Source organism: Anser anser (assembly GCF_964211835.1).
Source record: "Anser anser genome assembly, chromosome: 13".
NCBI lineage: Eukaryota > Metazoa > Chordata > Aves > Anseriformes > Anatidae > Anser > Anser anser.
In genome coordinates this window covers 22,210,716-22,230,330 of record NC_139734.1, presented here as the reverse complement: position 1 = coordinate 22,230,330, position 19,615 = coordinate 22,210,716, and the positions used below count along the sequence as shown (strand labels likewise).

General features: G+C 50.0%; 1 protein-coding gene across 6 annotated transcripts in view; it reads left to right on the top strand.

The window, feature by feature from the left end:
* Positions 1-19,615, top strand: part of EDA (ectodysplasin A) — a 76,383-nt gene that overhangs the window by 24,742 nt on the left and 32,026 nt on the right. The window lies entirely within an intron of this gene.

Genomic DNA, 19,615 nt, shown 5'->3' with positions numbered 1-19,615 from the left:
TATTGGAAATTTCAGGTGTATGGCTGCTCCTGTCTCCTTGGCAATTTGGTAGCTTTAAAATGGTGTTTTTTTTTTTCCTAAAAAAATCTCTCCTTTATCTGGGTGAAAACCAGTGGTAAGAACGTGTCTGTATTAGAGGACTTTTTTTTCTTTCTGCACCAATCTCCTGTGTCCCTGAAAGAGTGAGATGACAGCAATTAGAAGAACACTAGCCACAGGAAAAAAAAAGAGATTTTCTGCGTTGCTTTTATTGTGTGATTGTATAGCTGACGGATAGCGTTAGAGAAAAGTGTATCTATATGGGCGTAATGCAAAGAATTGGCAGAATCCTCATCAAAACTTAGCTAGTGCAACAGCATGACTCTGCATATATCTGGCTGAACTGAAGTAACTGCCAAGGGAGAATGGATGCCAATGGTTTAAATATGAGACTAATTTGCAATTAGTGATAGAAGCCAGATCTACCGGCTCCCCGTCCTGTGCTGCCTTATCTTTGCTGTACTCGCTCAGCTACAGCACTTGCACATCCTCTTGTGATAACTGAAGCTGGTGGATAAGCGCCGTGGGTACTGCACGGGCTTTTTGCCCCCCTTCCCCTTGCCGAAACGTGGCTCCTCTCGCCCAGACCACCACCGCCGTGCCAGCCCTCGTTTCCCTGGCTGAGGCAGGAGCTGCTGGTTTCGTCTGGGGAACGCACGTGTACTGCCAGAAATCCTCAGCATCTGTTAGACGCTGATGGGCTCCAGCCTCGATCCCTGCCTAGAGCGTGCTAAAGCCTCGAGGAATGGGGATGGGAATCATGTTTGCATGGGCACGCTGCACGAAGCGGCTCTTTCTGGCTTTTTTTTTTTTTTTCTTGTAGCAGGTAGTTTTTACTGTTGGTTTCTTCTGTCTTTGAATATTTTCTTTTTTAGATCACGCTCAGATTGCTGTTCAAGCCGCTGATTGTTTCTTGCTGTTTTGGAAATAACAGTTCTTTAAAAGTTCAAGTGTCGGTGCATTATCTGGGCTAATCTGAACAGATTGTCAGTTGATACGAAATCTCTTTCAAACCTTGCCAGACTATTCTGCAACCTTTCTTCTTTTTTTTTTTTTTTTTTTTTGTTAAGGCTCTTTGCTTATGTAGGCACTGTGTTTATGTGCTGTTCTTTCTCCAGATTATATTGTAAATTCTCTTATGCAACATATGACTCCAAGCTGGCTGAGTGCATTTCCAACCCATATGTAGATTTGCATTAAAACAGTTTGAAAGGATTGTTGAAGTTGCATCACTCCCGAGTCTGTGCTGAAAAAGGAGCAGTCAGCCTGCCTGTGCACTCCGGGGCAGGAGGGTGCTGAGGCTGCTCGGGCGCAGCACCCAGCACCTTTTTGCCTCAAAGGCTGCTGCTCGTCTGCGTCCTGGAGATGAGGACCCATGAGGATGAATTTCTGGAATTTTCATTTTTATATTAATTAAAATAAATACCTCCTTTCCTCCCTTTATTGATTCTTCTGAGTGTCCCAGGCACCCAGTACACTAGAGATAACATCTTCCTGTTACCAAAAGGAAGACAAAGATCACCTCAAGCCATGTAAATGCTCGTGTTACAAGTATTGTTAAAGTTGTTTATTTTTTCGATTGACTTGTGAGGAGGAAGGACGATGGGTAGTGTTGCTTCTGAGCATTTGCTCTTCAGAAAAAAGATCTAGTTTTGAGCAAGTTGTTTGAAAGGGTTAGTAGGAGAGAAGGAGCATCCTGCTAGCTGCAGCAATGTCTGGCAGGAGAGCACGTTTCTCAGGGTGAAGAGGGATTTGTCATGCCCCAAATGCTGATTGTGAAGCACAATTAAAGCTTTTTTTTCCACTCGTTTTGTTTGGTTTTGCTCTTTAGGGCCCTATTCTGGAGTTTGACATTTAAATCTCTTAATCAGTTGTTAAAGTTGTGAAATTAGTGAAAATGCAGTTTGATAATCGTGTTTTAGGGTTTCTTATAGAGGCGCTGGGTAATGCGACAAGCTGATGGAATATATCAGAAACACGGGACTTTAATTTTTTTTCTGCTAGGTTTTTTGTTGTGTTTTTTTTTTTTTTTTTTTTTTTTAGAAAAGATTCTCCGTATTTACTGCGAGGTGCTCTGACTTTCTCTAGTGGCATTGTTTGGAAATGAGAACTTTGTTGGAGGTTTGGGAGGGATCAGTTTGTTGTTTTGGGGTTGTTTTTTTTTTTTTTTTTTGCTTTATTGCTCAGGCACTAGAGCCCCATTTTTCGAACCAGGAGTGCTTGGGCAGCCTCGCAGCTGATGTGCCACATCGCGCATGCCAAACATTACACAAGGTATTTATCTGTAGCATCACCTGGAGACTGTGCCGGGCGCCTGCTGCAAAAAGCACGTGCGTCGGCGCGTGCCCGGGCAGAAGTGGCGTGGGGAGCAGAGCAGCTCTGCGGGTGAAATCTCGACATTACTCACCACCTGATCTTGTCCGTGGGTGACAGTCCTCAAACCCGGCTGCTTTTCGGAGTATTTGAGGGCTTTGCAGGGGTGCTGTGCTGCGGATGTGCGGTGTCGGTCCGTGGGGAAGCGGAGGGAGCACGGCTGAGACGGAGCAGCCGTGGCTTTTCCTTGCAACAAGAGCAGAGCAGCTTCCTTCCCTCAGTCCAGTGCCCTCTGTCCTTCCTCTCCTTGGAGCACTGTGCTTCCCAGGCACTGGCATTGCTGGGTTCTGCAGCCACTCGCCCTACACGAGGTGGGCTTTCACCCTTCGGGACTCCCCACCGTGCTGAAGGCTGTCGCTTTGATTTGGGCTCGCAGTGGGACGCAGCCACGGCCGTGGAGGTCTTCACAGCATTCCTGAAGGACCCGGCAGACACGTGTGACGCTGCTCTCATGTGCTGGGCTTGTAGCACTTGCAGCCCAGGGTTTTGCTGAGTGATGTTTGTTTTTTTTAATTTTTTATTTTTTCAGCAGTTGGAGGTTTCATGATCAGAGCACAGTGAGAGGCATTGATCACCCTGACCATGTTAATGGAGAGATGCCAGTACCAGATAACGATGCTCAAAATCTGCTTGCTAGTGAATAATCCCTCTTCCAAAAACAAGGTCCCAGGGTAGCGTTAAGAAGGGATGCTGGAAAATGGAAGAGCTCGGTTGTGTTCAAGCGCAGCACAACTGAGGCCCCGGGAGACACGTTGGAAGCTGACTTGCAGATGGTAAACTAGGAACAAAGAGGAGGAACAGCTTCCACCGTTGCCTTCTCACACTTTCTTCTGCCCTGTTACTCAGTGCTCTGCATGCAGTAAATACGTGGTGATTGCTTGTGATTTTTTTTATTTGAAGTTAAACGTTCTCAGTTGGAGAAGGTCTGCGCATCTCCTGGGTCACCAGGCAGCACAAGAGCAACCGCTGTTTGTTGTGGTGCTCCAAACGGTTGCTGCCCTTTATTTCGTATTCTGCTTAATGCATCTGTAAGGGAATTAGCTCGGTAAGTACGCAGTATGAGTACTGCTCCTGGCTAGAAGGATAGCAGCTAATCCACACAAACATGTGCAGCCCAACCTTTTGTGGCTTTCCATTTTGCATAATTCTGCAGAACAGGATATGTCAACACTCAGGTGTTTGACAAAGAGCCACTTAAGGGTGTGTGGATGAAACGATAAGCCGAGACCGAAGGGGTAGGTGTTGGGACATGCTGTTGGATATCAAGTCTGCACAGAAACAGCTGTTTTATAAATCCGATCTCTCCTTTGTTAATAGAAAACTGACAGCATCCCCGAAGAAAGCAAGTTCAGGAGGTGCGGGGTGGTTTGCGCTTTCAGTCAAAGTGTAATTGGTCTCTCAGCAGCGTTAGCTGACATTGCGTTGGGTTTTACATTTGTGCTGCTGGGGTGCAGCACATGTTTCATCCCTTTCAGATGTTTTCTCCTTCCCTTTTTTTTTTTTTTTTCTCAACTAGAAAAGTTGAAAGAGGGTTTTTGTTTCTTCTGGATTTAAATGCTGACCTTACCGCATAAAGTCGTCTGACTTTCTGCTCGGCCTTCCGAGTGATATATGGGAGCATCTGGTAATGGGGCTGGGGTGATTATTAGGTTTTTGGAATTTCCATACCTAAGATCACGCCTGTCCTGCAGGGTCTCTTGCCTGTCTGCACGCAGCTCGTGCGCAGGTGCCCGATGGTTCGGTGCCCGTCAGACCTTCAAGCTGTTCTTGCTGACCACGCTCTGGACCACGTTGCCCCCGTCTGCAAGGCTCGTGCCGCTTGGTTTCTTCGCAGCTGCTAGGTCAGCCTGTGGCAGCTGGGCCCCAGGACCCAAAGCCCGCTTTGCCTCCCTGTCTCCATTCTTCACCATCGCCTTGCAAGAATTCAGGATGCTTTTTTTTCTAATGGTGCCAAATCCGTGAAAATATCCGTGCGTATTGTTGTATTGCTGAGTGTACCTGAATTAGTGCAATATATGCAACCATTATTGGGAGTTCATGCCTGGGATCTGAAGCTGGGCAGCCCCGGGTTCTGTAGCAGGAACGCTGAGCTCAGTGACCAGCAGCGCTCCTCAGCCACGGTTTGGCACAGGGTCGCTTTTTGTTCTGCGTTCTGGTTTTTGGAGTGGATGTTGTCCAGACGCCGGAGCATCCAGAAATTTCCCCGTATGTTAAAGCCACCGCCGCCACTCCTCGGTGACTTCGTTCATCCCTAGGACAACTGTAGGTCGCTTCCTTCGGAGAGATGTGATTCAAATTAAATGTTGGCTGAGCTCGGCAAGGGGTTGTTGACATACCGAGTGTCAACAAAGCTCAATCAACCGAGCTTGCGGTAAGAAGCCCAGTTATACTTTGAAAAGGTGAACCCCGGTCTGGGTAAATATTTGCCCTGTCTAGTGCTTCGGTGCTTTTTCTAAGTAGCTGCATGTTTGGCAGAGGGATTTCACTGCAGTTTGGGGAGGAAGATGAGAATGAGGGACCGGGCACTGCCCCGGATCCTCATCAGCTGTAGAGGAGTTCTCATTTTTGTAAATCAAGCAGGGAGCAGGGACAAAAGTGGTCCCGAGCATTTGGAAGCTATTGGCTTGATGTAGTTTCCTGTCTTTCCTTCACATTATTCTAATTGTTTAAGCTGATTTTACAAGGTTTTCCTAGATTTTCGAAGAGCTGTGTTGTTTTCTCCAGTAATTCTAACAGGACTTTCGATATCAGCTCGCTCGGAGTGCTGGGAAGTACCAGTAAGCCCGTGACGTGATGGAGCTGTCTTTGGGGCGCGTTGTGTTGTAACCAAGGCAGTCAGCTCTTCAGACTCGGCGCGAGACCACAAGGGTGTCTGTGTGACAGCAGGTACGGCTTTTGAAAACGTTTCAGTTATAAAATCCCGTGAAAGGTCAGTGGATTCTGTACGTTAACATTTTCTGCGTGACGCCAGGCTGAGCTCCTTGCAGGGGACAGATCCCCCGGGTGAACCTGCGGGTCGAGGTGGTGCAGGGAGAACCTTCTTGAGATGGATGAGCCACGTGTGTGACGGCTGCCATAACTATCCATAATCTAAATATTCCAAAATAAGCCATTTTACAAGGCTGCTTTATTGGGAGTTTCTATTCTTTGCCACTTTATGGGGTTTTCTTTTTTTAAGTGAGGACAATAAGATCTAGCACAAGAGGCTCATTTCTCACACTGGTTGCGTTATTTCTATCTCAACGTAGGAGTTTTTCAGTCTGCTAGTAAAAAAAAAAAGAAAATAAAAAACACAAATTGCTGTCTGTGTGCATGAAAAGCGAAGGAGGGCCAGAGCTGGGTGCTGACACCAGCTGGTCAGTCCTACCCACCGGTGGCAACTTGGCCTCAGGACTCCGCTAACCACCTTCGCCATACCTCACAGAGGCACCAGGCGTTCTTCAAAACCCACCTGGGGCTTATAATGATCCAAAATACAGCTGTGGGGGTTTTGGCGCTAGAGTTGGGCTGGGCTTCGTCTAGACCGGAGCGGTGGGTGGTGCTCAGAGGGACGAGGAAGAGACGGGACGCTTGCTGTGAACCGTGCGTGTTTTAGCCATGCGTCTGCCACGCTGTCCCCCTGCTTCCAGGAAGAAAGTAATGAAAACCTCTTGCAGGCAGGGCATGTTGCTTGTCAAAGCACTCGAGTGTTCCCCGACCTTGTTGTCATGTCCCTTTAGACCCAAAATGATGTGCGAAGGGGGGATTTTAACTTTATAATGTAATCAATACTGATCATCTAAGTCTGCTTTTGGATGTTTGGTGCCAGACCCTCATGTTACCGAGATCACAAAGCTTTCCCACGTTGGGAATCTGAAGGTCTTAGCGTGCGGGTTTGCGGTGTACGTGGCTCACTGTGGTGCCCTCGGTCGTTCTGGTTTCTCGCTGCAGTGTTGCTGGTTTGTGCTGTCCTGGATGTTAGCTGTGGGCACTCTCAGGTAAGCAGGCGATGCTTATACACCGAAATTTGACTGCATAATGTGGTAAACATATCTGGAGTCATTGGGTTGGCTTCGTAGGAAGAAATCCCCCAAATTCGGCGCCTGTCAGCACGACAGAAAACCCCACTGCTGTCTTTGCAGGTTTTTGCTCCTTTTCTGAAAATTCTTTCTCGGTCATTTTCGGCTTCTTTGTTTTGGAGTATTGCAGAAGCTGGGATTTGGGTTTGTGAAGATGAGAGGGAGAGGGCCTTTTTTGCTCTACCCGTTGTAAATGGCAAGGACGTCAGGCCACAGCAGGTTCCTTCCAGTGGGTGTGGACACATCCCATATTTTGTTCTCCAGTCGTCCAGTGCAAACAACCATTTAAAACGTTCTTCTGCCTTATCTGCAGTTGTGTTTACAGCTGCCTTTTGTCATTCCCGGCAGCATGGTGCCCCCTCTGCTTCTTGTTTATTTAAGGTTCTGGTGAAATATCAGAATATCCCTTTCATCTGGGGGCGCTTGGGAGCCTTTCCCAGCCTGGCTGATCCCAGGGGTCAAGGGAATAAAGCCTCATGATGCCGAGATCATGCCAATAGCTTCAGATTGTGTGAGCGCTGCTGGTTTGCCGACTTCCCAGAGATGCTCAGCTGCTGCTCCTCGGGGATGGGATCTCCGCCAGGTTCTGCCCTCCCCCTGTGGCAGGCCTTGCAGGTCGTGCGGTTGCTTGCACCGGTGACCGCTTCTTAGCAGGTTCGGTGACTGCGATGGAGAAATAAAGGCTTCAGGAGGCTAAATTTGTAGTAAAACCTGGCCAGTGGAACGGTTTTTGTTTGGGTATCTAATCAGTGCGATGTCCCTCTTTGTTTGTCTGTCTAGGATGATTTAGAAAGCCATTTTCAGCTTCAAAAACAAACAAACCCAAGCAAAACTGCCTGAAAAACCCAGTGAGGATATATTTGATACTTTTTCCTGGCAAAAATCAAACAGTTTCCATCCTCCTTCAGTTTCAAGCCTTCGGAAGGTTTACGGGTCCCCCCTCAGCACATGTTGCTGCCTGTCCTTGCCCACGCTTGCGTGCTGGCGGGGACGCGGTGCTTTTGGCCGCCCGGGACGCAGGTACGGCTGCACAGAGCTCAGCCCTGCTCGGCTTTGTGGCCCCACCACGGCCAAATGTGACCTGGGATGACATTCAGAGTAATTGCAAAATTCTGTCTGTAAACAGTCCTTTTTCGTATACTCAGCCCGAAGCCATGTAGCTGCTCGTCTCACCCAGAAGAGCAGGAAAATGCTCCCTGGCTGCAGGAGTGAGGTTTTTTTTCCTAATTTTCTTTGCTACAGCAGTGTTTCCCATTAACCGAAAGCATGCAGAGTGCCTGGATGAGACCTCTAGCGTGCGTGCCACACCAAGGTGCGTGTATATGTATGTATTTGAGATACAAATTGTGTGTGTGTGTGTGTTTATATACACATCTGAAGCCTCACAGCCAGCAGGACGTGGGTCAACAAAGGAGGACTTGCCTCTTCCATGTCTGCCAGCCAGCACTTTGCTGGGTAAAAAAGAAGAAAAGGATAACGATAAAGTGAATGATTAAATAAAAAGGCAGAGCAGCAAGTTAAGATTTCGCTGGGAGAGAATCAGAGGGGCCCGTTTCAGAGGAGGCGAGGGATACCTGGCTGCACGGGGGCACGCCGACAGCTGAACGCCCAACTTAAAAGATTGGGAACGAGCTGGGGGGCGAGTGGTATCGCAGAAGACCTAAGAGCCAGCCTGCAGATCGTATGAGCCGATTTAGCCTTTATTTTAGGAATTTGGCACGGACAGTGTTTACTAGATTTTTCTTTCCTGACTTCTTTCTTTTTAACCTTCAGAAAGTCGCTTGATCTTTTTGCGCCTGCCTTTGCTGCGTCCAGATGATGGAGGAAGCACCTTCCGCAGCAGCAGCCTGTGCAAGCTTAGCATGACACCTAAACATTTTAACTGGCTTTGACAAGCTCTCAGGCCTGCACGAAGGCGTTCTGCTCCTGCATCGCAAAGCGCAAACCTGGGAGCAGCGAGCCCCCGGCACGGCGGCGCAGGCAGCTGTGCCGCAGCTGGCCTGGCTCGCGAGCTGGAAACATCTGGCTGGCCTGACATCCCGCGGACCCCGGTGTCATGGAAAGCTGCGCCGAGGGCTGTCGTGCACAGCATCCTTCTGTCGCTGCTCTCGCCTCGTTAAAAGACGTGCTCTCTGGTTCATCACATCAAAGTTTAACGCAGAAGGGCTTGGCTTGCATCGAGGGGAGAGCGAACCAACACCTCGCCCTTTTCCCATAGCCTCGCTGCCTCTCTTGTCCACAGCCAGAGGCTGAGCCTGATAAACGAGCTTTATTAGCTAAAAATATAACATAATTCCTTCTGTTAGCTTCAAAATGCATTTGCTAGCGCTGTGCCCGAGGGAGTGCTGGCCGGACTGCTGGGCAGTTCGAGGCGTGTTTCTTCTGATGGCAGCGGTGCTTTTGCTTTCGTGTGGAGAGTGCAGGGGGAATGTTGTTCTGATTAGGGTCTGTTTGGTGCTCAGAGCAGCAAGTGGCGCTGGGCTCTTTGGCAGCCCCGAGGCGCGGCCCAGAACACGGCTGGGGATCTGCACGTTGCTGCTGCTTGGGACCAACTGTGTGCGATAGGGCTGTGTGGAAAATTTAGGTGTGAATGAGTTAAAATTCCTCAATTATTCCCAGCTCTTTTTCCACGGTTTCCATGGTGTTGTACAAAATCACATCTTGTTTCCCAAGCCTGCTCGCCCTGCAGGGTGAGGGCTGGTGGCTCTGACTGCCCGGGGTGCCCTCGGCCGCCCAAAATCCGACAGAGCTGGAGGGGCGGTGTGGTGGCACTGCTGGCAGCAGAGGTCCTGACAGCACAGGCTTTGCTTGTGACGAAGCTGTGTGCAAGGAGCTGCCGGGTTTTCCACCCTCGTGCTGCGGTTTTTGTGCTCCGGGGTGTCTGCGCCTTCCAGCCAGGCGAAGGCAGCCAGGGAAACCAAACAAACAGCAACTCCATTCGAATTTTTGGCAAGAACTGCGTTAATCTGGAGATGAGATAAGTGGTTTCCCAGGTGCCGTGTGCTGTGCCGTGTGAGTACCTCGGTGCTCTCTGCTTTCAAGAGCTGGGGCTCAGGGGACCTTCCTCCTTCCCCGATCCCATGCACCAGCTGCGTGCGTGCTGGGTGGCTTCTCCGCCTTCCAACCAGTCTTCCTCCCCACATCTGCCCGGTGGGAGATGCTTTCCCATCTGCTGTGTAATGCACAAACCGCACAAACCCTGCACATGCACCCTGCAGCAGGAGTAGCCAAAAACGCTTGAAATTTTGCTTCCAAAGAGGCGGTTTGCGCTGCGCTGGTGGCTGCCCTGCTAGGAACGGGGCAGCAGCGGGCGCTTTCGGAGCATTTAATCGTGTTCGCGTGCGGTCGTACCGCTCTCCTGACGGTAGCTGTAGTGGAGCCGATTAATTAGACAACGGTGGGTGCCTTACAAAAGGAGTTGAAGACCATGGCCATGAAGTGCATAACATGCAGGCTGCCCCGGCAGCGCGCTCCCTCGCGGCGCTGCGGCCGTTCCGCCGAGGGCTGGGATGCAGCAGCTACTCGAGGTGCGTGGGCAATAACCTGACCGAGACCGAGAGCAGCTCCCAGCTGCCGGGCTGCAGTTGGCTCTGTATCCTCCTTCTGGATGCGTTATTTCGTGGATGTTACATTTACAGTAGACTTGTTTTTCTTTTAATGGCAATACTATTTCATTTGGACTACTTGAAGCCCTCCTCCTGTTTCCTTCCCTTCTGTTTTTTTCCTTCCAGTGAAGTGTCATAAAAATTAATCGTAGCTGAAGGCCTATTTTAACATCCAGATTTAGAAAACAGGATTTGAAAACCCTTTTGCTGAAAGTAAAAATGCACTGTAACAAGAAGTTTTTGTTTTGGTATGGAGCGAGGAAAAATGTTTTTAAAACCGTATCTGAACAGTCTATAGCAGGAAGATTTCAAAATGTTGAAGATTTCTGAACATTCAAAAAAGAAAAGAAAAGGAGGTGGGAGTGGATCTCTTTTGGCAAGGGCAGAATAAAGTTTGCAGAGCAAGCGTCAGTTCTGGTGCCTGACAAACGTCCTCTCCTAACTTCCTACTTTAGGGATGCTTTTAATGAGTGAATCCTAATCCATTTTTCAGTGTAACTAGTCCCATCGCAAGCAAAGGGTTTATGCAGGACTTTGAAAGATAAAAGGAAAAATATCAGAGGACTGGGAAATGGAATAAGTCAGGTGCTGCAGCCGTGTTCTCGATGGAGAGCTCCAGAGCAGGATCCAGCTGCGTCTCCCCTCTGCTGGCCGGTTACTCCCTGCAAGGAGAGGTGGCCTTTTTGACAGTAAGAGATGTCTGCTTTGGAGGGGGCATTCAGGACAGAGAGCTGTGCCTTCAAGAAGTTGTTCTGCTCAGCAGCCTGAGGTGTTTCCCTCGTGGCTAACAGACCATGCCAGGCGTTCTTAAAACTCCTTTTGAACATAGGAAAAGGAAGCCTCCTCCTCAGGAGAGGATCCGATGGTGGCTGGAGCGAGCCTTTAGAGGCTGGAGAGACCCCAGTTCTTCATTTCGCGGGGCAAGGGAGGAGCTCCAAGTGGAGCAGCAGAGCCCCGAAGCTCTTGGCTGGAGCCCTGCCTGGCTGCAGGAGTTCCTGAAGAGTTGTCTGGGCTTCAAGGAGGGCTGCGTGATGGAGCTCACGCTGTCCTGGGTGGACTGGAGAAGATCCAGGTGGTGAGGAAGCGTGAGCAGAGCCCAGATGGAGAAAAACAGAGCAGGCAAGGGAGGAGAAAATATGGCTAATATCAAGTCACTGAAGCTTGTGGTGTCTCCCTTCGTGGCCCTCCAAAGCAACCGTGCGCTGTGCTTTTTGAAGTGTGCAAGTGCTTTGATAATATAAACGCTAAAATAAGAAAAGAATGGCTATTGGTATGCAAGAGAAGGAACTGTGACCTCCATATGGAGGGGGACGTAGCCCAGCTGGCTGAAAATGGGGCTGAAAAAGACTATGAAGGCTAATTAAAATGTGAAAAACTGAGAATTCATGCTAATAGACAGCAGATCTCTGTCTGGCGCTGGTTCACAGCTAAATTCGATTTCCTTGGGAAACGAAAGGAACTGATTTAAGATCCTTACCTTGCACTGACATTGATACTTTTCAGCGTTTTAACCAGTGTGTTCCCAGGGAGGTGTTGGGTTACTGCAGGTCTGCCTGCCCGCGGAGGGAAGTCCGCAGCAGGAACCTCTTACTCCCGCTACCATTAAAAAATTCAGCACAGGTGTCTTCGTATATGGTGTTAAACTCAGCTTTGACCTTGTTCTACCTAACATCTGGCTTGTGTTTCTGGCTTTCCCTTCCCGTGCCAACAGGTGCAGCACACCGCAGAGCTCAGCCTGTGCTCGGTGCCGCACGCAGCGCACGCTCCCCGCGGCTCCGGCGGGCCGGAGCACCAGCGGCGTGGCGCACCCGCACCGAGCGCCCTCGCAGGAGGCAGCAGACAAAATAACTCCGCTAGGAGTGTCTCGAGACAGGCGTCGGGGGAGGTCGTTGCTCGTTGAAGTCGGCTCCCCACGGCTGACTTCTGGTTTGGACACGCACAGCAAAGTCCGTGGGCGAAGCCACCTGCCCGCGGGCGGCGCGCCGGGTCCCCGGGTGGGTGCAGCCGTCGGGATGTCTCCGTGGTTGGGCCACAGCCCCCACGTGGCTGCAGAATGGGACCAGGGATGGTCGCAGGAGGAGTTGCTCCCGGTGCTGATGCCAGCACGGAGCTGCTTCTGTCTCCCGTTCAGTTGGCGGCTCTGGCTGGGGCCTCGAGTTTTGTTCCCTCAGCATTGTCTGGGCAGCTCGTGCGTATAGTGCCCTGGCCAAGGTTTCTGCGTGGGGGAAGCTCTCCCTCTAGGCTAAAGTCACATACCGGTGGCTGATAATATGGAAGAGCAGTCATAGCTCGGGCAGTAAATATTGCACACCCCCAGGCCCACAAGGAGCCTTCACAGGAGAAGACTTGGGACGTCTTCCCTGGGCCAGCAGAAAGACCAAGCGTGCTTTTGGCCTGTCTCTGCAGCGGGCTGCTGTTGCTGGTGTTCAACCTGAAGCGTTTAAAGTGAGCTGCTATAAAACCTCTCTTTGTGGTCTGTAATTAAGAAACCCCTTTTTGTGGTCTGTAGTTAACGCACGCACCCATGGAAGGAGCAGAGCTGATGCTGCTCTGGGTTTCCTCTGCGCAGCCGGGGAGCACCCACCCCTGCTGCGTCTCCCCGGCTCCGTCTGTCGAGGGTTTTGTCTGCCTGCGCGGGGCCGTGGGCCGGTGTTTGTGACAGAACGGGCTGATTAAGCTGCTCTGAGTCACACCGAAAATATTCATTTGTTCTCCCTTCTGTAACATGAGTGGGGTATTAACGAAGAACAGTTAGCTGTGTTTGAAAAGCAGCAATGAGTTAGTGGTAGAAACATAAATACTTGGTGCGTTACACGTTAAACTAAAGCGAGTTTATGGGGTGCGCAGAAGCTGCCTCGATCAGGCTGTCCAAAGCCTCTGGGCTTGAAATAGCCGGAGAAACCACCATGAGACAGCATGGCACTCTTTGGGATATTTGGTGAGGCACTTGGTGTGGTGAAGTAAGGTTTTATATCGCAGCCTGGGCAGCTGTTAGAGAGGTTTAATCAGGGTACGGCAATTCTGGAATTTGCTGCTTGTAGGAGATGGTGAGAAGGTGACCCGCTCACTCTGGTCCCTTGGCAGGGGAGAAAAGCTTTGGTTTAGGTGACAGGGCTGTACGTGGGAAATGGGCTGGTGCTTGGATTCCTTTGGTCTAGCCATCTGCTGATGGGCAATTGAAAATATATTTAACCCAGGTGCCGGTTGCCTTTTGTTCTGGAAGGGTAACGGTTCTGGCAGAGCCGCCTTTCTTTGGTGACGGCTGGGTTGTGCAGGGAAGTTTACGAGTTGCGTTATAGCCGCTAATGAGCATTAATTCCCTGGGCCTGTCAGTTCGTAACAAGGCTTGAACTGATAACTGGCAATCGGGCTTAATGTTCTGCGCCCAAAAATACAGTGGCTTTCCTGAGTAATGAAGTTAAAATACCAATAAAAACTTAGGAAAATATGCTCCCTCCTCTTTTATTGTTGTCTAATAACTTTATATTACCACAGTGCCTAGAAGACCCAAGAGCATGACTCACTGGGCTCGTATTTAAAAACGGTGATTGCGCAGTCCTCTTCTGAACGGCTTTTCAACCAACCTGAGGACAGAAATGCTCAGCAGGTCGAGAGGAAGCGCCTCAAACCAGCTCCTGAGATGTGAAGGCCGTGGCCGTGCCCGTATCCAGCCCAGAAGCAATGCTCAGTCCCTGTGTCAGCACAAGCGGCCCGCGTTGCTTTGGGTGAGCTCGGCAGCATTCCCAGCATTTATCCCCTGGGTAGGAAATGGAGATTATAGAATTCCTTTGCCTCATAGCTTTGGGAGGCAAAACCTTTTAAAGTTCACTGTCGAGTCTAAAAGCCTCAGCGAGGATGCTTACGTGCAGATTAGAATGAGGGGGAATTGTGTTTTTCTTTGCCTTTTTTTTTCTTTTTTTTTTTCTATCAATTCAAAGCTGATGTTTTGTGCCTCCGGGACCTCGGGCTGCAGTGTGAATAGCTGGCAAGAAGCGCGATCCGGCTGGCATTGGGAGCGAAAGGGAGGAAGGCTGACGGGCAGCGATGAGAGAGATGAAGCAATAGGGGCGAGAAGAGTTATGGGCGAGCTGGAAGGAGGGGGTGATACTTGAGCCTCCACGCAGAAGAAAAGCCAGCGGAGGGATTTCGGAGGACAGCGTGTAGCCCGGCTCAGATCCCCTGGAAACGAAGGAGCCGAGTAGCCGAGCTGGGCTGAAAGCGCGAGATGTGGAGGAGGCAGATGGGCGGTGAGGGCCGTGGCTTGGGGCAGTGTCGGCCGCCGCGCTCCCCACGCCCTGGCTCGCGGTGTAGATCGCGTTACAGCAGCTTTGCACCCAGAGCTGCGGCTTGTCTCGCCAGCAAGATGTATAAATTTTTGTCGTGTTTTGTCATGTTGAAATGCGAATTGTTTACCCTTTCACTTCTTGCATTTTTGTAAGGAAAAGGAATGATGACAAAAAGCGAGGCTGGCAATATGTTGAATGGCTTTTTCGGTAAAACAAAGCTACCCCCAAAACTTCTTTCTAGCCTGTTTGAACGTAAATAATCTACTTAGTATTTTACACCACGTGTTACCACAGGCAAATTTCTGATGTAGGACAATGGGGCTAATATTCAAGTAGCTGTTATTCGAACCACAACCTCCGACTGCTGAACTTCAGAGCGCCAGAAAAACAACAGCATTGCTCGCAAAGAATGTCTCTGAAGAGTTTAGTTTGCTTATTAGTCTCCTCACACTAACGATATCCAAAATTACAAATGAATGAGGGAATTTGATTTTAACAGCACCATTAAACAATCATGTAAGAGGACAAATTCATTCTTTCTCGCTGGTGCTTTAAGCTAATGTGCTGTAGGAGAGCATGGGGTTTTTGATTAGATCTAAAGCTGGCTGGTCTCACTCTCCCGTTATTAGTTGGAAGCAAACTTGGTAATGCAGCATGCAGATGAGTCTTTTGTTGGTGTTTTTTTAAAGTAATGAATATACTCTGAAACATTTCTCAAGAATGTGCTTTTCGCTGCAGAGCCAACCCAGAGCAACTGTTGAGAGCAAATGCTTTTTTTTTGGTTCCTTTAAAGTGCTCCTGTCGACCCGTAACCTCACCTTTCGGCTGCTTTCCAGCCATGCCACACCAACACCAAAGTTACATTTCATCACTTCCAAGCCGTTAGACCGTTTGAAACATGGTACATTGGTGTCCAGTGGGTCCTCGTTCCTCTACCAGGTGTTTCTGAGGGCTGTGTATTTCAAGGCATTTGCAGAGAGGTGCAATTAAGTATGCAAATCTTATCAATTAATTTAGCATCCCAGCATTGTTTGTTTTTTTTTTAATATTATTATTACCTATAATTTGTACATTCAGCCATAACTCCATGGTACATCTGAGCTTCGTATCCTGAAGAAAGCTTCCTATTTCATGGTATCTTTACATATATATACACGTATGTATTTATATATATGTGTATAAAAGAAAGGGTCTTTATTCCTACTTGTGCAGAGTGAGGAACGTCCTTCCTTACAAAGCAGGCTCACTGCTCGGTGACTGCAGGCTACATTACTCTGGTAATTCCTATTGTATTCTCTTGACATTCCAGAGCATTCTTGTTCAGCGTTTCCAGAGAGGGTTCTGCATGTTGCTGCAGAGCAAACCAGAGCTTTTGTGTGCGTGTCTTTGTTTTTCTTTATTTTGCTGACAGAAACCAAGGTATATCTGATTCATTCTGGTAAGGCATGCTTTCACTATTGTTTCGCAGGTTATTTTGAGGTATGTTTTCCCCCGGGGTTTTTCCTCTCTTCGCTTTTTGACCTTTTAGCATCCTACAGCGATCTTCTTGATTAAACGCAGCAAGTCCTAATGGGTTTACATGGTGTTTCTCAAATGGGGGTAATTTGAGGACTTCAGATTGACGCGGGGAGGGAAACAGCGATTGTTCCAGACTTCTAGGTGCCCATTGCGTAACTGCGCGGGGTGAAACGGCGTTTCCCCACCCCGCTCCTCTGCTCCCCCAGGAGGGGAGCCCACAGACACCGTCCTGGTTGCTGGTCACGTTGGTTAGACACGTGAAGGGTTGTATTCAGCAACATCTGTGTCGTAGTGCTGTCCTAGAGACCGTTTCGCTGGAGATAATCCCTCCTTCTGCATCCGTCCGCCCGGCTGTAGTGCGTTTCGCGAGATGGGTGGCAAACATCTGCTGGCTGTGCTGCGCAAAGCCTCCCTCGTGCTGTGGACGCACACAACAGCGGGAGAGTAGATGAGGTTAATTCGCTTCGAGGCGTGCCAACGTGCAACCTCGCCTCCGGGCCGAAAGCTGCAGAGGCCAAGAGCCGCGAGTGGCTCTGTGAATCAGACCTCCGGGGTGGCGAACGGAAAGAGCATCTCCGGCTCCTCGGCGCGGTGCAGCTGCGTGGGGACCGAATGTAAGTCCCACCCGTGCGGGCCTGAGGGCCGTGGGCTGGCCCGGCCGCGGAGCATCCCCAGCTGCAGCCCGAGAGCAGCGAGCGGCGGGGAGATTTGATGCCGTTATTTGCGTTGCTGAGCACCGCAGGAGGAGTCCCCAGGACAAACTCCTCTGCATCTCGTAGTACTAACAGCCTGAGGACGGAGGACTGGTGGTTGCTCCTCCAAAAAAGCGTACTTTTGCTAGAATCGTTCTCAGACAGTGTGTGCTCAGAGCTGGTGTGGTCACAATCGCCGTCTTAAGCTAGTTCTATTATTTTTCTAAGTAAATGGTTTATTCGTTTCCCTCACTGTCATTTACCTTTTTGACTGGGTCTGATTAGAAAGACAGTTTAATGGTTAGATCTACTTTTAGCCAGCACTTGGTATTTTTCTGACTCGGTACTGATAAATGGTCACTGAGTGAAACCTGAACGAGAACAGAGAAGCAGGTGAGGCTTTGAACAATCCTTATTTAAAGAAAAAAATATGCTCAGAAAGGTTTCCTCGGGCAAAAAGAAGAGCTTTGTGCACCGTGCCCACAACCGGCGTGGAAGAGCCTCTTCCGAGGACAGGAGGGGACGCAGAGAGGCTCGGGGTGAGGCAGACATGGTAAGGAGACCCCGAAGGCCACCCCGTGCCGCTGCAGAGGAAGCTGTCCCTCTGTGCAGTGATGCTGTCCGGCACCGGTTCTGGGGAAGCGGCAGCAGAGGGCAGGATGGTGCTGATGGCACCTCCGTGCTGGGAGGAGGAGGAAGGCCAGGCTGGGTGCCGCGGCTGGTTCCCACTGCTTGGCGGGCACCATTTGGGTTTTGCACTTTATTCGCTGAATATTTGAATTTTTGGTGTTTTTTTTTGAAATTTTTATTATTTTATTTTTTTGGTCTAAGATTTCACATTGAAAGTAACGCTGTGCTTGAGCCATGGTATTAGAATTTGGTGAGTGGAAGGGTATTTTGATGAGCTGTACCGGGAAATAAACATATTGTGTCAGTCTCTTGTGTTTCTCCTTCTGAGATTAAAATTAAATGGCTTTGCCCAGATTGTGAAAAGCTTTCTGGTCTTTTAAGAAATTTTGCTTCACTGGAAAACAAACCCCTCAATCAGAATGAAAAATCAAGGCATTTCGCCCATTCCAAGTTCTTACGATTTTTTTTTTTTCAGGTGAAACTCTTATCTAGATTATTCCAAGCGTGCTGAAAGCTTTGTTTCTTTAAAGCATGAGAGAGTGGCATATGAGAAGCCTGCTTATACCTGGCAGGAAAAAAAAAATCTATAAAAATGGCCCTGCTATATTTATCAATAATTTACGTGATGATACAGAGCTATGGAGATCGGGGGAACCCTGAAAAGTCTGCAGCCCTCCGTGTCCCGTGTTGGGTGTTGAATTAACGCGGGTCTAAAGAGCCAACAGGCTTCAGCAAAGGTTGGTCGGAGCCCTTTGGGCTCCCCAGCCGTGGAGGTGATCTCTGCAGGCGCAGCCGGGTGCTGGGCGAGCTTAATTTGATGCCGCAGCGTTTCAAAACTCTGGATGTCGTACCAAGATTGTTGTTCATAATAGCACGGAAATGAAACATGTTTGTGTTGAAACAATTAGTGCCGTGCCATTACAAAACCTCCTTCGGATGAGGGATGTCACTTTTAGCCTTAGCTCTGGGAGCAGCTGTGCCACTCGCTTGCGGGGTTTCTGGGCGCGAGGCTGCACGTCCCCGCGTGCCGCGGGGCTGCGCTTCACATTTCAGTGCTTTTATTTCTTGGTGCTGCTTCCCAGAGCTCAAACCAGGTAGCCAGGACACCATGGCGTTCAGAAGCGGCGCTGATGAATTCGTCGGCCTTTTAACCTGACCTACAAAGTAATTTGTTGCTTCAATTAGTTTTACAGCACTTTGGCTCGCTTGGAGCCGCTGGCCTGGGGAGGCGCATCGGGATTTCTGCTGTCCCTCGCACGGGAGGCAGACGCCAGCTCTTTCTCTGGGCTGGTGCGCTGTTCTCTGGGCTCTGTGGCTGAAGGGGCTTGGCTTTGCTCTCTGTTTTCTCCACTTTGCTAAGAAGCCCCTCTTTTGGGAGCTTTTCACTAGCTGCAGCACCCGTGCAAAGGGCTTGCGGCCCCCCATGCATCGGCCCGGCTGCCCGAGCGGCCTTTCAGTGCCTCTGCTGGCGGCTGGGGGCCAGATCCTGCCCGTCCCCAACCTGCCAGCTGCGGAAATAAATAGAAACACGTGCTGCGAAGGCAGGAATTTAAAGTGCAGGAGGTTTTGGGTTGGGGTTTAGGAGCCGTGACGCCAGCATCAGCTGCATCCGCAGCACTACCGGTGCCAACGTACCGACCCGGTAAGTTCACCCAGTTCTCCCCTTTGTCCTTCAGACCTCTTTTGTGTGCCGCTGCCTGCAGGCAACGCGTCCGCAACCGAGGAGAAAGGAGGGGGGCAATGACAATTTTAAATGGGTTTTATGGTTTTCCTTCAGGAAGGCTAATGCTTGCGGATTCCCACGTGCCGACGGCTCTGCTTTTCCCTCTTCAGCTTTTGCAGAGCCAGCTAAGAGACGAGTGGTGCAAGGCACGTCCCAAGCAGCCAGCGGTTTGCTGAGCCCCCCTCCCGCGGGCAGGATCCGGCCCCTCCTGCAGCCCTCTGCCGCTCGCGGGCTGCGTGCGGGCAAAGGCGAGGGAAGGGGCTGGGCCCGCGTCAGGAGCAGGGAGGCCTTTAATGGTTTTAGCAGGGACTTTTATGACCTGCCGCTTAACAAGCCGCTCTTTTAACTGGTAGTCCGTGAAAGGAGTTTATTCTCCTCTGCTATTTAAAGGATGCTTTTGATGCTGAGGGTTTTGTTCTCAGGGCAGTAACAGGGTTGATAACCTTCGGAGCTGCTTTTGGAAGCCCGTTCATCCTTCCCTTAGGTGGGAGGGCGTGCATGCGTTTGGTGTGGGTAGGTATTTGTGAATCGAATACCTGTGATCGAGTTTATTCAGCGTAAAAAAGAAAACCCCATCCTGATGAAGCTGCCCGGGTTCCTGGCAGGTGCAGCAACAGGCGGAACGGAGCGTTCGGCTCCTCCCGCCTTCATTTGGTGTGAAATCTCTGATTTTATGGAGTGGAAATACCTG